This window comes from Saimiri boliviensis, chromosome 4 (genome assembly GCF_048565385.1).
Source record: "Saimiri boliviensis isolate mSaiBol1 chromosome 4, mSaiBol1.pri, whole genome shotgun sequence".
Lineage (NCBI taxonomy): Eukaryota > Metazoa > Chordata > Mammalia > Primates > Cebidae > Saimiri > Saimiri boliviensis.
The window spans coordinates 135,697,720-135,723,996 of NC_133452.1; positions in this window are offsets into that span (position 1 = coordinate 135,697,720).

The following is a 26,277-nucleotide window of genomic DNA, read 5'->3' on the forward strand; positions in this document are numbered from 1 at the left end:
TAGAAGGAAACCTAAAACAAACAAACAAACAAACAAACAAGAAGTAACTTCAGCATCCATGAACTAGAAGCTCACTCAGAGACCCAATCTGAAAGACAGTAACAACAAAGACAACAGGCAGATAAACCCACAAAAATGGGAAGAAACCAGGGCAAAAAGGATGAAAACTCCCAAAACCAGAACACCTCTCCTCCTAAAAGGGATCACAACTCCTCACCAGCAAGGGAACCAGACTGGATGGAGAAGGAATGTGATGAAATGACAGAATCAGACTTCAGAAGGTGGGTAGTAAAAAACTACAGTGAGGTAAAAGAACATGTAATAACCCAATGCAAAGAAATTAGGAAACTTGAAAAAAGATTCGACGAAATGCTAACAAGAATGGACAACATAGAGAGGAATATAAGTGAATTGATGGAGCTGAAAAACACAACGCAAGAACTTCACAAAACAGGCACAAGTATCAACAGCCGAATTGTCCAAGCAGAAGAAAGGATATCAGAGGTCAAAGAGCAACTGAATGAAAAAGAGAAGGCAAGAACAGAGAAAAAAGCACAAAAAGGATTGAACAAAATCTTCAAGAAATGTGGGACTATGTGAAAAGACCTAATCTACGTTTGATAGGTGTACCTGAATTTGATGAAGAGAATGAATCCAAGCTGGAAAATGCTCTTAGGATATTATCCATGAAAACTTCCCCGACCTAGCAAGGCAGGCCAATATTCAAATACAGGAAAGACAGAGACCACCACAAAGATATTCTTCAAGAAGAGCAACCCCAAGGCATATAATCGTCAGATTCACCGGGGTTGAAATGAAAGAGAAAATGCTAAGGGCAGCCAGAGAGAAAGGTCGGATTACCCACAAATGGAAGACCGTTAGACTCACAGCAGATCTCTCAGCAGAAACCCTACAAGTCAGAAGAGATTGGGGGCCAATATTCCACATCCTTAAAGAAAAGAACTTTCAACCCAGAATCTCCTATCCAGCCAAACTAAGCTTCATAAGTGAAGGAAAAATAAAATCCTTTGTGAACAAGCAAGCACTCAGAGATTTCATCACCACCAAACCTGCTCTACAAGAACTCCTGAAAGAGGCTCTACACATATAAAGGAACAACCAGTACCAGCCACTCCAAAAACATACCAAATGGCAAAAGAGCATCAACACAATCAAGAATTTAAAGCAGCCTCTAGAGAAAAATATATAGCAATGAGTTCCCACATGAGAAGAAAGGAGAGATCTAAAACTGACACCCTACCATTAAAATTGAAAGAGCTAGGGTAGCAAGATCAAAACAACTCAAAACCTAGCAGAAGACAGGAAATAACTAAGATCAGAGCAGAACTGAAGGAAATAGAGTCACAAAAAGCTTTTCAAAAAATCAATAAATCCAGGAGCTGGTTTTTCGAAAAGATCAACAAAATAGACAGGCCACTAGCCAGATTAATAAAAAAGAAAAGAGAGAATAACCAAATTGATGCAATAAAAAACGATACAGGGGATATCACCACAGATTCCACAGAAATCGAAACTATCATCAGAGATTATTACAAACAACTCTATACACATAGACTAGTAAACCTGAAAGAAATGGATAAATTCCTGGACACCTGCATCCTCCCAAGCCTAAACCAGGAAGAAGTTGAAACCCTGAATAGACCAATAAGAAGCTCTGAATTTGAGGCAGCAATTAAGAGCCTACCACCCAAAAAAAGCCCAGGTACAGATGGGTTCACAGCCGAATTCTACCAGACATACAAAGAGGAGCTGGTACCATTCCTTCTGAAACCATTCCAGACAATCCAAAAAGAGGGAATCCTTCCCAAATCATTTTATGAGACAAACATCATCCTGATACCAAAACCCGGCAGAGACTCGACAAGAAAAAAAAAAAAACTTCAGGCCAATATTCTTGATGAACATAGATGCAAAAATCTTCAATAAAATACTGGTGAGCCAATTACAACAGCATATCAAAAAGCTTATGCACCATGATCAAGTAGGATTCATCTCAGGGATTCGAGGCTGGTTAAACATACACAAATCCATAAACGTAATTCACTACATAAACAGAACCAAAGACAAAAACCACATGATTATCTCAATTGATGCAGAGAAGGCCTTTGACAAAATTCAACAGCCCTTTATGCTAAAAACCCTCAATAAACTAGGTATTGACGGAACATATCTCAAAATAATAAAAGCTGTTTACGACAAACCAACAGCCAATGTCATACTGAATGGGCAAAAACTGGAAGCATTCCCTTTGAAATCTGGCACTAGACAAGGATACCCTCTCTCACCATTCCTATTCAATACAGTACTGGAAGTTCTAGCCTGAGCAATTAGACAAGAAAAAGAAATAAATGTTATTCAAATAGGAAAGGAGGAAATCAAATTGTCTCTATTTGCAGATGACATGATTGTATATCTAGAAGACCCCATCATCTCAGCCCAAAATCTCCTGAAACTGCTAAACAATTTCAGCAAAGTCTCAGGATACAAAATCAATCGTGCAAAAATCACAAGCATTCCTATACACCAGTAACAGACTTAAAGATAGCCAAATCAAGAACGAACTGCCATTCACAAGTGCTAAAAAGAGAATAAAATACCTAGGAATACAACTAACAAGGAATGTAAATGACCTCTTCAAGGAGAACTACAAGCCACTTCTCAATGAAATAAGAGAGGACACAAACAGATGGAGAAACATTCCATGTTAATGGTTAGGAAGAATCAACATGGTCAAAATGGCCATACTGCCCAAAGTAATTTACAAATTCAATGCTATTCCCATCAAGCTACCAATGACCTTCTTCACAGAACTGGAAAAAACCACCTTAAACCTCATATGGAACCAAAAAAGAGCCCGCATAGCCAAGTCAATTCTAAGCAAAAAGAACAAAGCAGGAGGCATCACACTACCGGACTTCAAACTATACTACAAGGCTACAATAATCAAAACAGCATGATATTGGTACCAAAACAGAGATATAGACCAATGGAACAGAACAGAGGCCTCAGAGCAAGTACAACATATCTACAACCATCCAATCTTCGATAAACCTGACAAAAACAAGCAATGGGAAAAGGATTCCCTTTTTAATAAATGGTGTTGGGAAAATGGCTAGTCATGTGCAGAAAGCAGAAACAGGACCCCTTCCTGACACCTTACACCAAAATTAACTCCAGATGGATTAAAGACTTAAACATCAGACCTAACACCATAAAAACCCTAGAAGAAAATCTAGGCAAAACCATTTAGGTCATAGGCGTATGCAAGGACTTCATGATCAAAATACCAAAAGCAATGGCAACAAAAGACAAAATAGACAAATGGGACCTAATCAAACTCTGCAGCTTCTGCACAGTGAAAGAAACAGTCAGTAGAGTGAATCGGCAACCAACAGAATGGGAGAAAATTTTTGTAGTCTACCCATCTGACAAGGGGCTGATATCCAGAAATTACAAAGAACTAAAACAGATCTACAAGAAAAAAACAAACAAGCCCCTTCAAAAATGGGCTAAGGATATGAACAGACACTTTACAAAAGAAGACATACAGGAGACCAACAAACATATGAAAAAATGCTCATCATCACTGGTCATTAGAGAAATGCAAATCAAAACCACATTGAGATACCATATCACACCAGTTCGAATGGTGATCATTAAAAAATCTGGAGACAACAGATGCTGGAGAGGATGTGGACAAATAGGAATACTTTTACACTGTTGGTGGGAGTTAAATTAATTCAACCATTGTGGAAGACAGTGTGGCGATTCCTCAATGATCTAAAAATAGAAATCCCATTTGACCCAGCAATCCCATTACTGTGTATATATCCAAAGAATTATAAATCATTCTACTATAAGGACACATGCACACAAATGTTTATTGCAGCACTGTTTACAATAGCAAAGACCTGAAACCAACCCAAATGCCCATCGTTGATAGACTGGATAGGGAGAATGTGGTACATATACACCATGGAATATTATGCAGCCATCAAAAAAAGTTGAATTCGCGTCCTTTGTAGGGACATGGATGAACCTGGAAACCATCATTCTCAGCAAACTGACACAGGAGCAGAAAATAAAACACCACATGTTCTCACTCATAGGCGGGTGTTGAACAGTGAGAACACATGGACACAGGGAGGGGAGCACTACACACTGGGGTCCATTGAGGGCAATGGGGGAGGGATGGGGGGTGGGGAGGTGGGAAAAGTTAGCCTGGGGAGAAATGACAGATACAGGTGAGGGGAAGGAAGGCAGCAAACTACACTGCCATGTGTGTACCTATGCAAGAAATCTTGCATGTTCTTCACATGTACCCCAAAACCTAAAATGCAATAAAAAAATTAAACAAAACAAAACAAAACAAAAAACTTACAACATCAAACTGATCAGTGTATGCAACAGTTCAGAAACCTTTCTGTGGAGAATCTAAAAACAGATATTTCTAGACAAATCCAGACATTAAAAAAATAGCAGTACGACTGTGTTTAAAACACAGAGGAAACGTATCATTGAAACTGCTCTGCTGTGTGTTCATTCAACTTGAAAAGTTGCATGTATGCTTAGACTCAGCAAGTTAGAAACACTTTGCTTCTAGGAGCTGCATTTAGACATTCCAGAGTGAATGGGAGTATATGCTGCAATGAGAAATATCTGGCTCTGAAAAGAAAACAGAGCTATCGAACAGAATGTTTGTCTATGTGTGCATTCAATTTACAGAGTTAAACTGATGATGGTATGCAGCAGTTCAGGAACCCTTTCTGTGGAGAATTTTAAAACAGAAATTTTTTGCCTAATCCAGGCATATAAGAAATATTCATAAGATTGCATCTAAAAAAAAAAAAGAAGAAAGATATCTTTCAAAGTGCTCTGCTGTGTGTTCGTTCACCTTAGGGAGTTGCATCTCTTTTAGATTCAGCGACGTAGAAACACCTTTCTTCTAGGAGCAGAGTTTGGATATTCCTGAGTGAATGGGAGTATACACTGTAATGAGAAATATGTGGCTCTAAAATGAAAATGGAGCTTTCTAACAGAACAGTTGTCCATGTGTGCATTCAACTTCCAGAGTTAAACTGATGTATGTATGTTGCACTTCAGAAACCATATATGTAGGGAATCTATAAACAGACATTTCTAGACAAATCCAGGCATTTAAGAAGTAGCAGTATGACTATTTAAAATACAGAAGAAACGTACCATTCAAACATCTCTGATGTGTGTTCGTTCAACTTGAGGAGTTGCATGTATGCTTAGACTCAGTGAGTTAGAAACATGTTGCTTCTAGGAACTGCATTTGGATATTCCAGAGTGAATGGGAGTATATGCTGTAATGAGAAATGTCTGGCTCTAAAATGAAAACAGAGCAATCGAACAGAATGGTTTTCAACAAGTGCATTCAACTTACACGGTTAAACTGATGTGTGTATGCAACACTTCAAAAACCCTTTCTTTGGAGAATCTGAAAACGAACATTTCCAGCCCAATCCAAATGTATCTGAAATAGCAAAAAGACTGGATCTAAAGCACATAAGAAATGTATTTTACAAACTGCATTGCTGTGTGTTCGTTCACATTAGGGGGTTGCATCTATGTTTAGATTCAGCGAGTTTGAAACACCTTTCTTCTAGGAGCAGTGTTTGGATATTACAGTGAATGGGAGTATATCCAGTAATGAGAAATATTTGGCTCTTAAGTGAAAACCGAGCTATCTAACAGAACAGTTGTCAATGTGCAAATTCAACTTACAGAATTAAACGTATGTGTGTATGCAGCAGTTCAGAAACTGTTTCTGTTTAAATTCTAAAAACAGACATTTCCAGCCAAATGCAGGCGTATAAGAAATAGCAGTAAGACTCCGTCTAAGACACGGAAGAAATATATATTTCAAACTGCTCTGCTTTGGTTCCTTCACCTTAGGTACTTGCATCTTTGTTTAGATTCAGCGACTTAGAAACACCTTTCTTCTAGAAGCACGGTTTGGGTATTCCAGAGTTAATGTTAGTGTATGCAGTAATGAGAAATATCTGGGTGTAGAAAGAAAAGGGAGCTATCTAACAGAATGGTTGTCAATTTACAGAGTTAAACTCGTGTGTATACAGCAGTTCAGACACCTTTCTGTGGAGAAACTAAAAACAGACATTTCCAGCCAAATCCAGGCATGTAAGAAATGGAAGTAAGACTGCGTGTAAAAAAAAGAAGAAACGTATCTTTCAAACTGCTCTGCTGTGTTTTCGTTCAACTTAGAAAATTGCATATATATTTAGATTCAGTGGTTTAGAAACACGTTTCTTCTAGGAACTGCGTTTCACTATTCCAGAGTGAATGGGATTATATGCTGGTAATGAGAAATATCTGGTTATAAAAGGAAAACAGAGCTATCTAACACAGTGGTTGTTAATGTGCATTCAACTTACACAGTTAAACTGATGTGTGTATGCAGCAGTTCAGACACCTTTTCTGTGGAGAATCTAAAAACAGACATTTGCAGACGAATCCAGGCATATAAGAAACAGAAGTAAGACTGCATCTAAAACAAGAAAAAACACATCTTTCAAACTCCTCTGCTGTGTGTTCATTCACCTGAGGGAGTTGCATCTATGTTTAGATTCAGTGAGTTAGAAACACCTTTCTTCTAGGAGCCGCACTTGGACATTCCAGAGTGAATGGGAGTACATGCTCTAATGAGAAATATCTGGCTCTAAAAAAAATGATGCTATCTAACAGCATTTTGCTCAATGTGTGCATTCAACTTACACAGTTAAACTGATCTGTGTATGCAGTTGTTGAGAAACCGTTTCTGTCTAATATCTAAAAGCAGACATTTCAAGCCAAATTCAGGCACATAAGAAATGGCAGTAGGATTGTGTCTGAAACAAAGAAGAAATGTATCTTTCAAACTGCTCTGCTGTCTGTTTTTCACCTTAGGAAGTTGCAGCTTCATTTAGATTCAGCGAGTTAGAAACACCTTTTTTTGGGGAGCTGCGTTTGGACATTCAAGAGTGAATGGGAGTATATATGAAGAATCTAAAACAGAAATTTCCAGCCAAATATATTCATATAAGAAATAACACTACGACTGCATCAAAAACACAGTAGCAACGTATCTTTCAAACTGCTCTGCTGTGTGTTCATTGACCTTAGGTAGTTGCATCTATGTTTAGATCCAGCGAGTTAGAAACACCTTTCTTCTAGGAGCAGTGCTTTGATATTCCACAGTGAACTGGAGTGTATGCTGTAATGAGAACTATCTGGCTCTAAAACAAAAACTGAGCTATCTAGCAGAATGGTTGTCAATGTGTGCATTCAACTTACAGAGTAAAACTGACGTGTGTTTGCAGCAGTTCAGTAACTCTTTCTCTGAAGAATATTAAAACAGACATTTCCAGGCAAAACCAGGCATCTAAGAAATAGCAGTAGCACTCTGTCTAAAACACAGAAGAAACGTATCTTTCAAACTGCTCTGCTGTGTGTTGGTTAACCTTAGATAATTGCATCTATGCTTAGATTAAGCGAGTTACAAATACCATTCTTCTAGGAGCAGCTTTTGGATATGCCACACAGAATGGGAGTGTATGCTGTAATGAGAACTATCTGGCTCTAACACGAAAACTGAGCTGTCTTACTGAATGGTTTTCAACGTGTGCATTCACCTTACAGAGTTAAACTGATGTGTGTATGCAGCAGTTCAAAACCCTTTCTGTAAAGAATCTAAAAACAGACATTTACAGCCAAATACAGGCATTTAAGAAATAGCAAGAAGACTGCGTCTAAAACACAGAAGAAACGTAGCTTTCAAACTGCTGTACTATGTGTTCATTCACCTTAGAGAGTTGCATCTATGTTTAGATTTCAGGAGTTAGAAAAACCTTTATCCTAGTTGCTGCGTTTTGACATTCCAAATGAATGGGAATATATTCTGTAATGATAAATATCTGGCTCTAAAAAGAAAATGGAGTTATCAAAGAGAATGGCTGTCAATTTGTGCATTCAACTTACAGATTTAAACTGATGTGTGTATGCAGCAGTTCAGAAACTCTTTCTGCTTAGAATCAAAAAACAGACATTTCCAGTCAAATTCAGGCATATAAGAAATAGCAGTAAGAATCCATGAAAAGCTCATAAGAAACGTATCTTTCATACTGCACTACCTTGTGTTCCTTCACCTTAGGAATTTGCATCTATGTTTAGATTCAGTGAATTAGAAACATCTTTCCTCTAGAAGCAGCGTTTGGATATTGTGGAGTGAATGAGTGTATATCCTGTAATGAGAAATATCTGGCTCTAAAACGAAAATGGATCTATCTAACAGAATGGTTTTCAATTTGTGCATTTAACTTACAGAGTTAAACTGATGTGTATGCAGCCGTTCAGAAACCCTTTCTGTGGAGAATCTTAAAACAGACATTTCAAGCTAAGTCTGATCATATGAGAAATAGCAACAAGACTGCGTCTAAAACACAGAAGAAACATATCTTTAAAAGTGTTCTGCTTTGTGTTCTTTTACCTTAGGAAGTTGCACCTATGTTTAGACTCAGTGAGTTAGAAACACCTTTCTTCCAGGAGTAGCATTTGGATATTTCAGAGTGAATGGTTGAATATGATGTAATTAGAAATATATGGCTCAAAACGAAAAATGGAGCTATCTAACAGAATGGTTGTCAATGTGTGCATTCAAGATACTGAGTTAAACTGATGTGTGTATACAGCAGTTCAGAAACACGTTCTGTGGAGAATCTAAAAACAGACATTTCCAGCCAAATCCAGGCATATAATAAATTACAGTAAGAGCTCTTCTAAAACACAGAAAAAACATATCTTTCAAACTGCTCTGCTGTGTGTTCGTTCACCTTAGGGAGTTACATATATATTTAGATTCAGTGATTTAGAAACACCTTTCTTCTAGGAGCTGCGTTTGGATATTCCAGAGTGAATGGGAATATTGCTTTAATGAGACCTATCTGGCTCTAAAATGAAAATGGAGCTATATAACACATTGTTCATCAATGTGTGCATTAAGCTTCCAGATTTAAACTGATATGTGTATGCAGCAGTTCAGAAACCCTTTATCTGCGAATCTAAAAATGGACACTTCTTGCCAAATCCACGCATATAAGAAATAGCAGTAACACTGTGCCTGAAGCAGAGAAGAAACGTATCTTTAAAAATGCTCGGCCGGGCGCGGTGGCTCAAGCCTGTAATCCCAGCACTTTGGGAGGCCGAGGCGGGTGGATCACGAGGTCGAGAGATCGAGACCATCCCGGTCAACACGGTGAAACCCCGTCTCTACTAAAAATACAAAAAATTAGCTGGGCATGGTGGCGCATGCCTGTAATCCCAGCTACTCAGGAGGCTGAGGCAGGAGAATTGCCTGAACCCAGGAGGCGGAGGTTGCGGTGAGCCGAGATCGCACCATTGCACTCCAGCCTGGGTAACAAGAGCGAAACTCTGTCTCAAAAAAAAAAAAAAAAAAAAAAAAGGAGTTGCATCTATGCTTAGATTCAGCGAGTTAGAGAAACGTTACTTCTAGGAGCTGCGTTTGGACATTCCACGGGGAATGGGACTATATACTGTAACATTGACAACCATTCTGTTACATAGCCCTATTTTCGTTTTAGAGCCAGATATTTCTCATTACAACATATACTCCCATTCACTCTGGAATATACAAACGTTGCTCCAAGAAAAAAGGTTTTTCTAACTCGCTGAATCTAAACATAGATGCAAATCTCTAAGATGAACAAACACATAGCAGAGCAGATTGAAGGATACGTTTCTTCTGTTTTATAGTCGCAGTCTTACTGCTATTTCTTATAGGCCTGGAATTGGCTGGAAATGTCTGTTTTTAGATTCTTTCTAGAAAGCGTTTCTGAACTGCTGCATACACACATCAGTTTACCTCCGTAAGATGAATGCACACATAGATAACCATTCTTTTAGATACCTCCGTTTTCGTTTTAGAGCCAGATACTTCTCATCACAGCAGATACTCCCGTTCACTCTGGTATAACTAAATGCTGCTCTTGGTAGAAAGGTGTTTCTTACTCGATGAATGTAAATACAGATGCAATTTCCTAAGGTGAACGAACTCACTGCAGAGCAATTTGAAGGATCCGTTCTTTCTGTGTTTTAGATGCAGTCTTACCACCAATTCTTACTTGCCTGTATTTGCCTGGAAATGTCTGTTTTTTAGAATCTCCACAAGAGTTTCTGAACTGCTGCGTACACACATCAGTTTATCTCTGTAATTTGAATGTACGCTTTGACACCGTTCTGTTAGACAGCACCACTTTTGTTTCAGAGCCCAATATTTCTCATTACAGGCTATAATCCCATTCATTCTGGAGAAATGTTTCCTTCAAACAGCTCTGCTGTGTATTCATTGATGTTAGGGAGTTGTGTCTATGTTTTTATTCAGCAAGTTAGAAACACGTTTCTTCTAAAAGCTGCGTTTAGGTATTACAGAGTGAATGGGAGTATAGGCTGTAATGAGAAATATCTGGCTCTAAAACAAAAACGGAGCTATGTAGCAGAATAGATGTCAAAGTGTGCATTCAACTTACAGAGAGAAACTGATGTGTGTATGCAGCAGTTCAGAAATGCATTCTTTGGTCAATCAAGGAACAGATTTTTCCAGCCATATACTGGCATATAAGGATTAGCAATCAGACTGCGCTTAAAACACAGGAGAAATGTTTCTTTCCTACTGCCCTGCTGTATGTTTGTTCACCTTAGGGAGTTGCATCTATGTTTAGATTCTGCGAGTCAGAAACAGGTTTCTTCTAGAAGCTGCCTCTGGATTTTCCAGAGTGAATGGGAGTATATGCTATAATGAGAAATATTCAGCTCTAAAATAAAATGGAGCTATCTAGCAGAATAGATGTCAAGGTGTGAATTCAACATACAGATATAAACTGATATTTGTATGCAGCATTTTAGAAACGCGTTTTTTGTTGAATCAAGAAACAGATATTTCCAGACATATACTGTCATATAATAAATGGCAGTAAGACAGTGTTTAAAACACAGGAGAAAAGATTCTTTCAAACTGCTCTGCTGCGTGTTCATTCACCTTAGGGAGTCACATCTATGTTTAGATTCAGCGAGTTAGAAACACGTTTCTTCTAAAAGCTGCGTTTGGAAATTCCAGGGTGAATGGGAGTGTAGGCAGTAATGAAAAATATCTGACTTTAAAATATAAACGGAGCTATCTAGCAGAATGGATGCCAAGGTGAACATTCAACTTACAGAGCTAAACTGACATCAATATCCAGCAGTTCAGAAACAAATTCTGTGGAGAATCAAGAAACAGATATTTCCAGCCATATACTGGCATATAAGAATTAGCAGTAAGACTGCATTTAAAACACGGGAGAAATGTTGCTTTCAAACTGCTCTGTTGTGGGTTTGTTCACCTTAGGGAGTTGCATCTATATTTAGATCCAGCGAGTTACAGACACGTTTCTTCTAAAAGCTGCGTTTGTATATTCCAGAATGAATGTAAGTATAGACTGTAATAAGAAATATCTGGCTCTAAAACAAAAACGGAACTATCTAGCAGAATGTATGTCAAGGTGTGCATTCAGCCTACAGAGTTAAACTGATGTGTGTATGCAGCAGTTCAGAAATGTGTTCATTCTTGAATCAAAAACAGATATTTCCAGCCATATGCTGCCATATAAGATTTAGCAGTAAGACTGTTTAAAACATAGGAGAACTGTTTCTTTGAAACTGCTCTGCTGTGTGTTTGTTCAGCTTAGTGAGTTGCATCTATGTTTAGATTCAGTGACTTCAAAACACGTTTCTTCTCAAAGCTGCGTTTAGATATTTTACAGTGAATGGGAGTATAGGCTGTAATGAGAAATATCTGGCTCTGAAAAAAAATGGAGCTATCTAGCATAATGGATGTCAAGGTATGCATTCAACTTACAGAGTTAAACTGATGCGTGTATGCAATAGTTCAGAAACGTTTTCTTTGTTGAATCGAGAAACAGATATTTCAGGCCGTATACTGGTATATAAGAATTAGCAGTAAGACTGTGTTTAAAATACAGGAGAATTTTTTTTTCAAACTGTTCTGCTATGTGTTCATTCAACTTAGGGATTTGCATCTGTGTTTGGATTCAGCGAGTTAGAAACACGTTTCTTTTAGAAGCTGCATTTGGATAATCTAGAGTTAATGGGAGTATAGGCTGTAATGAGAATTAGCTGGCTCTAAAACAGATTTGGAGCTATCTAGCAAAATGGATGTCAAGGTGTGCATTCATCTTACAGAGATAAAGTTAATTGTGTATGCGGCAGTTCAGAAACTCTCTTTGTTGAATCAAGAAACAGATATTTCCAGACACACACTGGCATATAAGAATTAGCAGTATGACTGCGTTCAAAACACAGAAAAATGTTTTTTTAAACATTTTTAAAATGTTTATTCACCTTAGGGAGTTGCATCTGTGTTTAGATTCAGCAAGTTAGACATACGTTTCTTCTAACAGGTGCATTTGGATATTTCAGAGTGAAAGGGAGTATAGTCTGTAATAAGAAATATCTGGCTCTAAAAAAAAAAATGGAGCTTTCTAGCAGAATGGATGTCAAGGTGTGCATTCAACTTACAGAGTGAAACTGATGTGTGTATGCAGCAGTTCAGCAACCCTTTCTTTGGAGAATCAAGAAACAGATATTTCCAGCCATGTACAGGCATGTAAGAATTAGCAGTAAGACTGCATTTAAAACACAGGAGAAATGTCTCTTTCAAACTGCTGTGCTGTGTGTTCATTCACCTTAAGGCACTGCATCTATGTTTAGTTTCAGCGAGTTGGAAACACTTTTCTTCTAAAAGCTGAGTCTGGATATTCCAGAGAGAATAGGAGTATATCACTGCAAATGGAGAAAGAGTGAATCCCAGAAGGAAATAGGAGGCTGATGCTCTAAGAATGTGTAGACAAAACAAAAATAAACAAACAAAAACTACTGATGCAATGATTAACCCTGCTATTATAAGCAAACCTGGGATTCTTTTCAAAGAACAAAACCGCTAACCAGCTTAGATAGCTGTCTTTGAAACTAGCACTTGTCTGGATAAACACAAGGATTAGGGTTTCTGCTTAGCCTTAGGAACTTGGAAATCTAAAAGAGCAAATAGGGACAGTCCAACCTATTAAAATAAGTCATGGTTAGAGATACTATGAGCTTGAGTAGACATCTGGGAAATTTTATGTAACTTAAGGGAAGAAAATAAGAAAGTAATGTATGTACTTTTTCTTGCAAATGATTTACTACTTGTTGCTTTAGAGAAGAAAGTATTTGAGTAAAGTGATAATATACATTCAGTGCAATCAGGTGATAGAAGTGGAAATATAATTTAGACTAAGGTGATTCATAAGAAAGAGATCCTTGGGGGTTGCCTGAATAAATGTTCTAATATTAGGTACAGATAGAAAAAATTATTTTGAACAATTGCTGCTTTTATTAGAAAAAAATGCATCAGCCATTTGTGACCCCTTTATTTCTTAGCATTTTGGGTGGGATATATGAGATACTTATCAAAAGGAAGCTAGCTTTTGACAATGTAAATTAAAACCAAGCTTATTTGAAGTCAAAAAAAATGGGAAATATCTGTCTGTAAAACAAACATGGAGCTATGTTGTGGAATGGATGTCAAGGTGTACATTTAACATATAGCATTAAACAGATGTGGGTGCAGCAGTTTAGAAATGCTTTCTTATGGATGAAGAAACAGATATTTAAGGACATGCTGTCAGATAAAAATTAGCAGTAAGGCTGTGTTTAAATGGCAGGAGAAATATTTCTTTCAAACTGCACTGTTGTGTGTTCATTCACCTTAGGAAATTTCATCTATGTTTAGAGTCATTGAGGTAGAAACACGTTTCTTCTAAAAGCTGCGTATGTATATTCCAGAGTGAATGGGATTATAGGCTGCAATGAGAAATATCTGGCTCTAAAACAAAAATGGAGCTAACTAGCAGAATGGATGTCAATGTGTGCATTCATCTTAGAGAGTGAAATTGATGTGTGTATGCAGCAGTTCAGAAACCGTTTCTTTGGGGAATGAAGAAACAGATATTTCAAGCCATATAGTGGCATATAAGAATTAGCAGTAAGAATGCATTTAAAACACAGGAGAAATGTTTCTTTCAAACTACTCTGCTGTGCGTTCATTCACCTAAGGGCGTTGTAACTATGTTTAGATTCAGTGAGTTAGAAACAGGTTTCTTTGAAAAGCTGCATCTGGTTATTCCATAGTGAATGGGAGTATAGGCTGTAATGAGAAACATCTGACTCTAAAACAAAAACGGAGCTAAGTAGCAGAATGGATGCCAAGGTGTGCATTCAACTTAAGATATTAACTGATATTTGTATGCCACAGTTCACAAATGCTTTCTTTGTTGAATCCAGAAAAGATATTTTCAGCCATATACTAGCATACAAGAATTCACAGTAAGACTACGTTTAAAACACAGGAGAAATGTTTCTTTCAAAGTGCTCTGTTTGTTCGTTCACGTTAGGGAGATGCCTCTATGTTTAGATTCAGAGAGTTAGAAACACGTTTCTTCCAAAAGCTGTGTTTATATATTTTATAGTGAATGGGAGTATAGGCTGTAATGAGAAATATCTGGCTTGAAAACAAAAACGGAAATATCTAGCAGAATGGATGTCAAGGTGTGCATTCAACATACAGAATTAAACAGATGTGTGTTTGCAGCAGGTCAGAAATGCTTTCTTTATTGAATCAAGAAACAGGTATTTCCAGGCATATACTGGCATGTAAGAATTAGCAGTAAGAATGCGTTTCAAACACAGGAACACAGGAGAAATGTTTCTTTCAAACTGCTCTGCTATGCTTTCGTTTAATTTAGGGAGTTGCATATTGGTTTAGATTCAATGAGTTAGAAACACGATTCTTCTAAAAGCTGTGTTTGGATATTCCAGAGTGAATGGGAGTACAGGCTGTAATGATAAATATCTGGCTCAAAAAAAAAAAAGGAGCTACCTAGTAGAATGTATTTCAACGTGTGCATTCAATGTACCGAGATAAACTCATGTGTATATACAGCAGTTCAGAAATGCTTTCTTTGTTGAATTGAGAAACAGATATTTCCAGCTGTATACTGGCAAATAAGAAGTAGCTGTAAGACTGTGCTTAAAACACAGGAGAAATGTTTCTTTCAAAGTGCTCTGTGTGTGTTCATTCACCTTAGCGACTTACATCTATATTTATACTTAGCGAGTTTCTTCTCAAAGCTGCGTTTAGATATTTTATAGTGAATGGGAGTATAGACTATAATGAGAAATATCTGGCTCTAAAACAAAAATGGAGCTATCTAGCAGAATGGATGTCAAGGTGTGCATTCAACTTACAGAGATAAACTGATGTGTGTATGCAGGAGTTCAGAAACACTTTCTTTGTTGAATCAATAAAAAGATATTTACAGCCGTATACTGGTATATAAGAATTAGCAGTAAGACTGCGTTTAAAACACAGGAGAAATGTTTCTTTCAAACTGCTCTGGTGTGTGTTCATTCTCCATATGGAGTTTCATCTATGTTTAGATTCAGCGAGTTAGAAACACGTTTCTTCTAAAAGCTGATTTGGGATATTACAGAGTGAATGGAAGTATAGGCTGTAATGAGAAATATCAGTCTCTAAAACAAAAATGGAGCTATCTAGCAGAATGGATGTCAAAGTGTGCATTCAACATAGAGAGTTCAACTGATGTGTGTATGCATCAGTTCAGAAATGCTTTCTTTGTTGAATCAAGAAACAGATATTTGCAGCCATATACTGGCATATAAGAATTAGCAGTAAGACTGCATTTAAAACACAGGAGAAACGTTTCTTTCAAACTGCTCTGCTGTGTGTTCGTTCACTTTAGGGAGTTGCATCTGTGTTTATACTTAGTGAATTAGACACATGTTTCTTCTAAAAGCTGCCTTTGATTATCAGAGAGTGAAGGGGACCATAGGCTGTATTGAGAAATACCTGCCTCCCATTTGTCTATTTTGGCTTTTGTTGCCATTGCTTTTGGCATTTTGGTCATGAAGTCCTTGTCTATGCCTATGTCCTGAATGGTTTTGCCTAGATTTTCTTCTAGGGTTTTTATGGTGTTAGGTCTGATGTTTAAGTCTTTAATCCATCTGGAGTTAATTTTGGTGTAAGGTGTCAGGAAGGGGTCCTGTTTCTGCTTTCTGCACATAGCTAGCCAATTTTCCCAACACCATTTATTAAACAGGGAGTCCTTTCCCCATTGTTTGCTTTTGTCAGGTTTGTCGAAGATCGGATGGTTGTGGGTATGTTGTATTGCCCATTACTGGATATATATCCAAAGGATTATAAATCATTCTAGTATAAGGACACATGCACACGAATGTTCATTGCAGCACTGTTTACAAGCAAAGACCTGGAACCAACCCAAATGCCCAATGATGATAGACTGGATAGGGAAAATTTGGTACATATACACCATGGAATATTACACAACCATCAAAAATGATGAGCTCACATCCTTTGTAGGGACATGGGTGAACCTGGAAACCGTCATTCTCAGCAAACTGACACAAGAGTAGAAAATCAAACACCGCATGTTCTCACTCATAGGTGGGTGTTGAACAATAAGAACACATGTACACAGGAGGGGAGCACTACACACTGGGGTCCGTTGGGGGGAAATGGGGGACGGATGGTGGGGTGAGGAGGTGGTAAGAGATAGCATGGGGAGAAACGACAGATACAGGTGAGGGGAAAATGCAATTAAAAAAAAGAGAAATACATGCGTCTAAAACAAAAATGGAGCTATCTAGGAGAATTGTTGTCAAGGTCTTCATTCAAATTACAGTGATAAACTGATGTGTTTAGGCAGCAGTTCAGAAACCTGTTCTTTGGAGAATCTAGAGACTGATATTTCTAGCCATGTAATGGAATATGAGAATAAGTAGTAAGACTGTATCTAAAACGCGGAAGAAACATTTTCTTCAAACTGCTCTGCTGTGTGTTCGTAAAGCTTAGTTTGGTACATCTATGTTTAGATTCAGCGAGTTAGTAACACGTTTCTTCTAAAAGCTGTGTTTGGATATGCCAGAGCGAATGGGAGCATAGGCTGTAATGAGAAGTATCTGGCTCCAAAACAAAAATGGAGCTATCTAGCAGAATGGTTGTCAAGGTAGATATTCAATTTACAGAGTAAAACTGATGTGTGTATGCAGCAGTTCAGAAACCCTTTCTTTGGAAAATCTAGAAACTGATATTTCCAGCCATATAATGGCATATGAGAAGTAGCAGTATGACTGCGTCTAAAACACAGAAGAAACGTTTCTTTCAAACTGCTCTGCTGCGTGTTTATTCAGCTTAGGAAGCTGCATCTATGTTTGGTTTCAGCGAGTTAGAAACACGTTTCTTCTAAAATCTGCGTTGGTAAATTCCACAGTGAATGGGAGCATAGGCTATAATGACAAATATCTGGCTCTAAAACAAATACGGAGCTATACAGCAGAATGGTTGTGAAGGTGCGCATTCAACTTACAGAGGTTAACTGAGGTATGTATGCAACACTTTAGAAACACTTTCTATGGAGAATCTAGGAACTGATATTTCCAGCCACATAAAGGCCATATGAGAATTAGCAGTAATGTTGCATTTAAAAAACAGAAGAAACGTATCTTTCTAGATGTTCTGCTGCATATTTGTTCTGTTTAGGAATTTGCAACTATGTACAGATTCAGTGAGTTAGAAACACGCTTCTTCTAAAAGCTGCGTTTGGACATTCCAGAGTGAATGGTAGTAGAGGCTGTAACAAGAAATATCTGTCTCTAAAACAAAAACGGAGCTATCTAGCAGAACGCCTGTCAAGGTGTGCATTCAGCTTACAGAGATAAACTGATGTGGGTTTGCAGCAGTTCAGAAAGCCTTTCTCTGGAGAATCTAGAAACTGTATTTCCAGCCTTATGATGGCCTATGAGAATTAGCAGTAAGACCGCGTCTAAAACACAGAAGAAACGATTCTTTCAAACTGCTCTGCTCTGTGTTCATTCAGCTTAGGAAGGTGTATCTATGTTTACATTCAGCGAGTTAGAAACACGTTTCTTCTAAAGCTGCATTTAGATATTCCAGAGTGAATGGGAGCATATGCTGTAATGAGAAATATCTGGCTCTAAAACAAAAACAGAGCTATCTAGCAGAATGGTTGTCAATGTGTGCATTCAGCTTACAGAGCTAAACTGATGTGTGTGTGTGTGCAACAGTTCTGAAACATTTTCTTTGGAGAATCTAGAAAATGATATTTCCAGCCATATAATGGCATAGGAGAATTAGCAGTAAGACTGTAGCTAAAACACAGAATAAACGTTTTATTCAAACTGCTCTGCTCTGTATTCATTCAGCTTAGGAAGCTGCATCTGTGTTTAAATTCAGTGAGTTAGAAACACGTTTCTTGTAAAAGCTGCATTTGGATATTTCAGAGTGAATGGGAGCATATGTTCTAATGAGAAACATCTGGCTCTAAAACAATAATGGAGCTATCTAGCAGAAAGGTTGTCAATGTGTGCATTCAACTTACAGAGTTAAACTGATGTGTGTTTGTAGCAGGTCAGAAACCCTTTTTTGGAGAATATAGAAACAGTTATTTAGAGCATTATAAGAATAAGAATAGCAGTAGGAATGCATTCAAAACACAGAAGACCCGTTTATTAGAAACTGATCTGCTGTGTGTTGGTTCACCTTAGGAAGTTGCAACTATGTTTAGATTCAGCGAGTTAGAAACACGTTTCTTCTAAAAGCTACCTTTGGACATTCCAGAGTGAATTGGAATACAGGCTGTTATGAGAAATATCTGGCTTTAAAACAAAAACGGAGCTATCTAGCAGAATGGTTATCAATTTGTGCATTCAACTTACAGAGTTAAACTGATGTGTATTTGCAGCAGTTCATAAACCCTTTCTTTGGAGAATGTAGAAACAGGTATTTCCAGCACTATACTGGCATATAAGAATTAGCATTAAGAATGCGTTTCAAAAACAGAAGACCCATTTCTTATAAACTGATCTGCTGTGTGTTGGTTCACCTTAGGACATTGCATCTATGTTTAGATTCAGCAAGCTAGAAACAAGTTTCCTCTAAAATCTGTGATTGAACATTCCAGAGTGAAAGGGAATTCAGGCTCTAATGAGAAATATCTGGCTCTAAAGTTAAAACAGAGCTGTCTAGCAGAATGGTTGTCAATGTGTGCATTCAACTTACAGAATTAAACTTTTGTGTCCTTGCAGCAGTTCGGAAACCCTTTCTTTGGAGGTTGTAGAAACAGGTATTTTGAGCCCTGTACTGGCATATAACAATTAGCAGTAAGAATGCATTTAAAATCCATCTGGAGTTAATTTTGGTGTAAGGTGTCAGGAAGGGTTCCTGTTTCTGCTTTCTGCACATGGCTAGCCAGTTTTCCCAACATCATTTATTAAACAGGGAATCCTTTCCCTATTGCTTGTTTTTGTCAGGTTTGTCGAAGATCGGATGGTTGTAGATATGTTGTATTTCCTCTGAGGCCTCTGTTCTGTTCCATTGGTCTATATCTCTGTTTTGGTACCAGTACCATGCTGTTTTGATTACTGTAGCTTTGTAGTATAGTTTGAAGTCCGGTAGTGTCATGCCTCCTGCTTTGTTCTTTTTGCTTAGTCTTGACTTGGCTATGCGGGCTCTCTCTTGGTTCCATATGAAGTTTAAGGTGTTTTATTCCAGTTCTGTGAAGAAGGTCATTGAAAGCTTGATGGGAATACCATTGAATTTGTAAATTCCTTTGGGCAGTATGGCCATTTCCACGATGTTGATTCTTCCTAATCATGAACATGGAATGTTTCTCCATCTGTTTGTGTCCTCTCTTATTTCATTGAGCAGTGGCTTGTAGTTCTCCTTGAAGAGGTCCTTCACGTTCCTTGTTAGTTGTATTCCTAGGTATTTTATGCTCTTTGTAGCAATTGTGAATGGCAGTTCGTTATTGGTTCGGTTCTCTTTAAGTCTGATTAAAGACTTAAACATCAGACCTAACACCGTAAAAACCCTAGAAGAAAATCTAGGCAAAACCATTTCAGGACATAGGGGTAGGCAAGGACTTCATGAACAAAACGCCAAAAGAAATGGCAACAAAAGCCAAAATAGACAAATGGGACCTAATCAAACTCCATAGCTTCTGCACGGCAAAAGAAACAGTCAGTAAAGTGAATCGGCAACCAACTGAATGGGAAAAAATTTTTGCAGTCTACCCATCTGAAAAGGGGCTGATATCCAGAAATTACAAAGAACTAAAACAGATCTACAAGAAAAAAACAAACAAGCCCATTCAAAAATGGGCAAAGGATATGAACAGATACTTTACAAAAGAAGATATACAGAAGGCCAACAAACATATGAAAAAATGCTCATCATCATTGGTCATTAGAGAAATGCAAATCAAAACCACATTGAGATACCATCTCACACCAGTTAGAATGGTGATCATTCAAAATTCTGGAAACAACAGATGCTGGAGAGGATGTGGAGAAATAGGAACACTTTTACACTGTTGGTGGGAATGTAAATTAATTCAACCATTGTGGAAGACAGTGTGGTGATTCCTCAATGACCTAAAAATGGAAATACCATTTGACCCAGCAATCCCATTACTGGGTATATATCCAAAGGATTATAAATCATTCTACTATAAAGACACATGCTCACGAATGTTCATTGCAGCACTGTTCACAATAGCAAAGACCTGGAACCAACACAAATGCCCAATGATGATAGATTGGGTAGGGAAAATGTGGTACATATATACCATGGAATATTAGGAAGCCATGAAAAAGGATAAGTTCACGTCCTTTGTAGGGACATGGATGAACCTGGAAACCATCATTCTCAGCAAACTGACACAAGAGCAGAAAATCAAATGCCGCATGTTCTCACTCATAGGCGGCTGTTGATCAATGAGAACACATGGACACAGGGAGGGGAGCAGTACACACTCGGGTTCATTGGGGGGAAATGCCGGAAGGACAAGGGGGTGGGGTGGTGGGGAGAGATAGCATGGGGAGAAATGACAGATACCGGCGAGGGGACAGAAGGGAGAAAACCACACTGCCATGTTTGTCCCTAAGCAACAATCTTACGTGTTCTTCATGTGTACCCCAAAACCTAAAATGCAATTAAAAAAAAAGAGAGAATACATTAAAACACAGAAGACCCGTTTCTTACAAACTGATCTGCTGTGTGTTGGTTCACCTAATGAATTGCATCTATGTTGAGATTCAGCAAGTTAGAAACATGTTTCTTCTAAAAGCTGCTTTGGACATTCCAGAGTGAATGAGAGTACAGGCTGTAATGAGAAATATCTGGCTTTAAAGCAAAAACAAAGCTGTCTGGCAGAATGGTAGTCAATGTGTGCATTCAACTTACAGAGTTTAATTGATTTGTGCTTGCAGCAGCTCACAAACCCTTTCTTTGGAGAATGTAGAAACAGGTATTTCCAGAAATTTACTGGCATATGAGAATAAGCGGTAAGAATGCGTTTAAAAGACAGAAGCCCCGTTTCTTACAAACTGTTCTGCTGTGTGTTGGTTCACCTTAAAATCTTACATCTATGTTTAGATTCAGCGAGTTAGAAACACGTTTCTTCTAAAAGCTGCGGTTGGACATTCGAGAGTGAATAGGATTACATGCTGTAATGAGAAATATCTGGCTCTAAAACAAAAATGGACTTGTCTAGCAGAATGGTTGTAAATGTGTGCATTCAACTTACAGAGTTAAACTGATGTGTGTTAGCGGAAGTTCAGAAATCATTTATTTGGAGAATGTAGAAACAGGTGTTTCCAGCCCTATACTGGCACATAAGAATTAGCAGTAAGAATGCGTTTGAAATACAGAAGACCCGTTTCTTAAAAACTGATCTGCTGTTTATTGGTTCACCTTAGGAAGTTTCATCTATGTTTAGATTCAACGAGTTAGAAACACTTTTCTTGTAAAAGCTGCATTTGGACATTCCAGAGCTAATGGGAGTACAGGCTGTAATGAGAATTATCTGGCTCTAAAACAAAAACGGAGCTACCTAGCAGAATGGTTGTCAATGAGTGCATTGAATGTACGTAATTAAACTGATGTGTTTTTGCAGCAGTTCAGAAACTTTCTTTGAAGAATGTAAAGACTGGTATTTCCAGCCCAATACTGACATATAAGAATTAGCGGTAAGAATGTGTTTAAAACACAGAAGACCCATTTCTTACAAACGGATCTGCTGTGTTTTGGTTCAACTTGAGAAGTTGCATATGTGTTTAGATTCAGCGACTTAGAAACACGTTTCTTCCAAAAGCTGCATTTGGACATTCCAGAATGAATGGGAGTAAATGCTGTAATGAGAAATATCTGGCTCTAAAAGAAAAACGAAGGAATCTAGCAGAATGCTTGTTAGGTGTGCATTCAAATGACAGAGTTCAACTGATGTGTGTTATCAGCAGTTCAGGAACACTTTCTTTCGAGAATGTAGAAACAGTTATTTCCAGCCGTATACTGGTATATTAGAATTAGCAGTACGAATGAATTTAAAACACAGAAGACCCGTTTCTTACAACCTGAACTGCAGTGTGTTGGTTCACCTTAGGAAGTTCCATCTCTGTTTAGATTCAGAGAGTTAGAAACACGTTTCTTGTAAAAGCTGCATTTCGACATATCAGAGTGATAGGGAGTACAGGCTATAATGAGAAATATCTTACTCTATAACAAAAACGGAGCTATTCAGCAGACTGGTTGTCAATGTGGGCATTCAACTTACATAGTTAAACTAATCTGTCTTTGGAGCAGATCAGAAACCTTTTCTTTGGGTAATGTAGAAACAGTATTATCAGCCCTATACTGGCATATAAGAATTAGCACTAAGAATGCATTTAAAACACTGAAGACTCGTTTCATACAAATTGATCTGCTGTGTGTTGTTTCACTTTAGCAAGTTGCATCTATGTTTAGATTCAGCGACTTAGAAACACTTTTCTTCGAAAAGATGGATTTGGACATCCCAGAGTGAATGGGAGTACAGGTTGTCATGAGAAATATCAGGCTCTAAAACAAAAATGAAGCTATCTAGCAGAATGGTGGTCAATATGTGCATTTAACTAACAGAGTTAAACTGATGTGTGTTTGCAGCAGTTCAGAAACTCTTTCTTTGGAGAATGTAGAGAGAGGTATTTCCAGCCCTATACTGGCATATAAGAATTAGCAGTAACGATTTGTTTTAAACACAGAAGACCTGTTTCTTACAAACTGACCTGCTGTATGTTGGTTCACCTTAGGAAGTTGCATCTATTTTTAGATTCAGCAAGTTAGAAACACGTTTCTTCTAAAAGCTTAGTTTTTACATTCCAGAATGAATGGGAGAACAGGCTGTAATGAGAAATTTCTGGCTCTAAAAGAAAAACGGAGCTATGTATCAGAATGCTTGACAAGGTGTGCATGCAACTTACAGAGTTAAACTGCTGTGAGTGTGCAGCAGTTCAGAAACACTTTTTATGGAGAAACTTGAAAAGGATATTTAGAGCCATATAATTGCATATGAGATTTAGTAGTAATACTGCCTCTATAACACAGAATAAACGTTTCTTTCAAACTGCTCTTCTCTGTCTTCATTCAGCTTAGGAGACTACATCTATGTTTAGATTCAGCGAGTTAGACAAACATTTCTTCTCACAGCTGCATTGGGATATTCCAGAGTGAATTAAAGCATTGGATTTATTCAGAAATATCTGGCTCTAAAATAAAACTGAGTTATCTAGCAGAATGGTTGTCAATGTGTACATTCAATTTACAGAGTTAAACTGATATGTGTGCAGCAGTTAAGAAACCCTTTCTTGTGAGAATCTAGAAATTTATATTTCCAGCCATATAATGGCATATGGAAATTATCAGTAAGACTGCGTCTGAAACACAGAAGAAACATTTCTTTCAAACTGCTCTGCTCTCTGTTTGTTCAGCTAAGGAAGTTGCATCTATGTTTACATTCAGTGAGGTAGAAACACATTTCTTCTAAAAATTGCGTTGGACATTCCCCAGTGAATGTGGGTACTGGCTGTAATGAGAAATATCAGGCTCTAAAACAAAAATGGAGCTATCTAGTAGAATGGTGGTCAATGTGTGTATTCAACTTACAGAGTTAAATTGAAGTGTGTTTGCAGCAGTTCATAAACTCTTACTTTGGAGAATGTAGAAGAAGTTATTTCAAGCCCATAGAGGAATATAAAAATTAGCAGTAAGAATGCGTTTAAAACACAGAAGAACCGTTTATTTCAAACTGATCTGCTGTGTGTTCGTTCAGCTTAGGAAGTTGCATCCATGTTTTGATTCAGCGAGTTAGAAACACGTTTCTTCTAAAAGCTGGGTTTGGACATTCCAGAGTGAATGGGAGTACAGACTGTAATGAGAAATATCTGGCTCTAAAACAAAACGGAGCTATCTAGCACCATAGTTGTCAATGTGTTCATTCAACTTACAGAGTTAAACTGATTTGTGTTTGCAGCAGTTCAGAAACCCTTTCTTTAAAGAATGTAGAAACAGGTATTTCCAGCCCTATACTGGCATATAAGAATGAGCAGTAAGAATGCATTTAAAACACAGAAGACCAGTTTATTTCAAAATGATCTGCTGTGTGTTGCTTTGCCTTAGGAAGTTGCTTCAATGTTTAGATTCAGAGAGTTAGAAACACGTTTTACCTAAAAGGTGCGTTTGGACATTCCAGAGTGAATGGGAATACAGGCTGTAATGAGAAATATCTGGGTCTAAAACAAAATCGGAACTCTTTAGCACCATAGTTGTCAATGTGTTCATTCAACTTAGAGTTAAACTGATTTGTGTTTGCAGCAGTTCAGATACCCTTTCTTTCTAGAATGTAGAAACAGGTATTTCCAGCCCTATACTGGTATATAAGAATGAGCAGTAAGAATGCATTTAAAACACAGAAGACCCATTTATTTCACACTGATCTGTTGTGTGTTGTGTGTTGTGTGTTGTGTGTTGTGTCTTAGGAAGTTGCATCTATGTTTAGATTCAGCGAGTTAGAAACACGTTTCATCTAAAAGCTGTGATTGGACATTCCAGAGTGAATGGGAGTACATGCCGAAATGAGAAATATGTGGCTCTAAAACAGAAATGGATCTATCTAGCAGAATGGCTGTCAATGTGTGAATTCTACTTACAGATTTAAACTGATGCGTGTTTGCAGCAGTTCAGAAACCCTTACTTTGGAGAATGTAGGAAAAGGCATTTCCAGCCCTATACTGGCATATCAGAATTAGCAGCAAGAATGCGTTTAAAACACAGAAGACCTGTTTCTTACAAACTGATCTGATATGTGTTGGTTCACCTTAGGAAGTTGCATCTATGTTTAGATTCAGCGATTTAGAAACAAGTTTCTTCTAAACGCTGCATTCAGACATTCCAGAGTGAATGGCAGTACAGGTTGTAACGAGAAATATGTCTCTAAAACAAAAATGGAGCTATCAAGCAGAATGGTTCTCAATGAGTGCATTCAATGTACAGAGTTAAACTGATGTGTGTTTGCAGCAGGTAAGACACCCTTTCTCTGGAGAATTTAGAAACACGTACTTGCAGCCCTATACTGGCATACGTGGATTAGCAGTAAGAATGTGTTTAAAACACAGAAGACCCGTTTCTTTTTCTTTTTCTTTTTTCTTTTTGTTTTTAGATTTTATTTTATTGTTTTTTTTATTGCATTTTAGGTTTTGGGGTACATGTGAAGAACATGCAAGATTGTTGCATAGGTACACACATGGCAGTGTGGTTTGCTGCCTTCTGTCCCCTCGCCTGTATCTGTCGTTTCTTCCTATGCTATCTCCTCGCGCCTCCCCACCCCCGTCCCTCTCCCACTTCCCCCCAACGGACCCCAGTGTGTAGTGCTCCCCTCCCTGTGTCCATGTGTTCTCATTGATCAACACCCGCCTATGAGTGAGAATATATGGTGTTTGATTTTCTGTTCTTGTGTCAGTTTGCTGAGAATGATGGTTTCCAGGTTCATCCATGTCCCTACAAAGGATGTGAACTCATCGTTTTTGATGGCTGCGTAATATTCCATGGTGTATATGTACCACATTTTCCCTATCCAGTCTACCATTGTTGGGCATTTGGGTTGGTTCCAGGTCTTTGCTATTGTAAACAGTGCTGCAATGAACATTCGTGTGCATGTGTCCTTATAGTAGAATGATTTATAATCCTTTGGATAT